At 25.7% G+C, this 3,108-nt stretch overlaps 1 long non-coding RNA gene across 1 annotated transcript; it reads right to left on the reverse strand.

Annotated features, from left to right (window-relative positions):
• Window positions 1-1,410: 1,410 nt before the first annotated feature.
• LOC126551336 (uncharacterized) lies at window positions 1,411-2,837 on the reverse strand. Its single transcript, XR_007605222.1, has 3 exons — window positions 2,643-2,837; window positions 2,008-2,258; window positions 1,411-1,906 (listed from the first exon to the last, which is right to left on the reverse strand). It is a non-coding gene; the product is annotated as an uncharacterized LOC126551336 (long non-coding RNA).
• Between the last annotated feature and the right edge of the window lie 271 nt (window positions 2,838-3,108).

Consider the following 3,108-nt stretch of genomic DNA (forward strand, 5'->3'; position numbering starts at 1 on the left):
TGTGGCTTTATTAACGTGTTCATCGTTTGACCAATCTTAAATTCGGTTATTTTATTTGCCAGTCGTAAACTTAAGAAAATATCTCTTAGATTGTATATAATTATAAAGTATTTATTTAGGACCATATTTTTTTTGCACTTATAGAACTCATTTATAAATCAATTTTAGAAATGTGTGATTTAAACAGTAAGAAGTCTACATTATGTATTAATTCAAAAATAAATATATTAGTCTTCTTTTAATAGTACATAAGTATGCCTAAAGTTGTATACTTATGTACATTAAATTAACTTAATATTTTTTAAAACTTATAAGTAGGTACCTATATATAGTATATAATATATAATATTTAAGTAATTTAGATATTCGTAAATCACTTTAAGTTAGAATAGTTAAAAAAAAAAAGTTAGTTATATTGTGTAATTTATTAAACATTTTTATTCAAGGACAATTAATCGAAACCATTTACAGGTTCTTCATAAAATACCTATACATTTTCGACAACACATAGTATATTAGAATTAAATTCACAAAAAAACTTGTATTACAACTGTACATAAATATAGGTCATGTTCAGAAAAAAAATGGACCTTAATGGCCGTTGAGATAATATGATTTTAGCATACTAATATAACACAATATACAATGCACAGATATATATTTTGAAGGCTCAAGTACAAGGTTGGGTCAGATTAATTTTTGGGGAGTTCTGCTGTCGCAATTTTAAATCTGCACCACTTTCTTTTATTTATTTCATACGTAATTAATGAAGGTATCTCATTTCATGCGAGCTTAACAATATAACTCTTTATCAAAGGAGAGGGGTGACATTAACATATTATATACCACCAGCAAAGTAGTATAATGGTATCTACCTATTGTATCGTTAGCGAATTATTAAGATTACATGAATATTTTATAGCGGTATTTATTATATCTTTATTAGATACTTTATTATTTAACTAAAACCTTGCGACTGTTTTTATTCATTTATTATTATTATTATGGTTAAGTCATTTTTATATTTATGTCTTATTTATTAAATCGAATAATATACATATATATGTTTCTACGAATAAAAATATAAAAATTTTTAAACGATGATATAATATTATGGTATACCTATATATAGTTAACAATGTTTGATCAATAAACAATAGAAAAATAGAAGAAAAAAATTGACCTCATTACTAAATTATGTATGATCATAATTACAATGTTTCTACTACCTACCTTTATTTTATATGTAAATATGCACAGAATTGTTCGTTGGCTAAATACGGTAGCTTACTTATTTGAATGCAATTCATTCTCGAGAAATTAACATTATTTATTAATTACGGAAAAAATAATATTTTTCATCGATATTAAATATTATTATTATAATAGTAAATTTTTCTAGTAGTTGCAGATATTTTCCAACGTTTTAAATATTATTTATCGTCGTTCCGATTAAATGAATTTCAAAACCACAATATTATTATCGTATAGAGGTTCAGATTACATTAGAAGTTGTTGAAAGTAATATGATAACATTTTAAAACATGGGTATATTTAAATTCAAAGCCATTCGTTTTCCACTTCCTGTATAGTTCAAATAATATTATAAATGTCTGAAAGTTCATGCACATACCTAGGTAACTATGAAATCTTTACAAGACGTGTAGATAATGTGTATCGAAACATTCGAAACACAATGTACGTACTACATCGCGATTTTTCCTGTGCCAATTATAATAATATTATGTATATAACGTAGTCGTAGTGCCCAAACAAATTGTTCCCAAAGAATAATTATCATAATAATTGTAATTATAGGTTCGAAAACGAGTTGGACTTTCGTCGGTCCTGCTTGTAATTCAAATGTTCAGTCATCGCTGTTGAATCATTATTTTCGATATTTTATCTAAAACCATATTAAACTGCTGTAAGTATGTTATATAATATATTAATATATACATCGGAATCGCCTATAGTATTAATTTATTTTCAAATGCTGTTACTTACATTTTAAACTCGCGTGTTTATTGCAGACAAATTTCACTGGCGTGTCGAATTTAAACTTTATTATAGTTATTAGTTATTATCTACATACGTGTGCAACATGACGTATATTCGGAAAATCGTTTAAATTTGAGGAAAGGTCAGCGGTGATATATTATTATATAGTACATAAATATATACTATTCGTATATGCGCAGTACTTGTATACATAATATTGCATTTATATAGCTTGGTTCAAAATTAGAATGCGATTACTGAAAATAAATAAACGTTTTTCTTGTCTTGTTTATCATGAGTGCAGCATAATAATTATGCTATTATGTGATGATCTGAGTAGTTGAGGGTTAAGGGGCTGTCTTACCGTAATTTTTTATTTAACAATAATTACAAATTGGTTATACCCGATAGAAATACATGTCCTATTATTTCTAATATTATCAAATTATTACTTCTAAAATAATGATTTGAAAGATACAAGTGCTTTTTGATGAGAATAATACATCGGAAAATGGACCTCTTTGATGCCATATTATGTATAAACATAATATAATATTATTAATTTATAGTTTACCGGTAGAACATCGTAGTTATGTGTGTAGTATGTTATGATTTATAATAATATATAGATCAGTACTTACCTATAATTTCTCATAGGTATTTATTTATTTTAATGATTTTAATATTAAAAGTCAAATACTTTATATTTTATGTCACGTAATCCATTCCGACTACGACTTACAAATATAATATAACACGGAGGACATTTTGAAATTTTTGCTACTATTAAACGGCTAACAATCTCCTCTTAAGATTCACTTATTCTCATTCGTCCTCGAAACAGAATCAATAAAGTCTATATATATATATATATATATTTGATTTATACTTTTGTAAACGCGTATGTTATTATTAACTGTATAGTTACTACTACAACAGTTGTTGATTGAAATTTCGGTAAAATATTAAATGTTGTCTGCTATAAAAAATATTAGGTTTCCGAACACCTAAAAGTGTATTAAAAATAGAAACGGAAACATTTTTGATGTAGATAAAAAGGCGTCCGTGGCACAGAAGTACTGTTTCGGAAATAGAAAAACTTTCATA

Source organism: Aphis gossypii, chromosome 3 (genome assembly GCF_020184175.1).
Source record: "Aphis gossypii isolate Hap1 chromosome 3, ASM2018417v2, whole genome shotgun sequence".
NCBI lineage: Eukaryota > Metazoa > Arthropoda > Insecta > Hemiptera > Aphididae > Aphis > Aphis gossypii.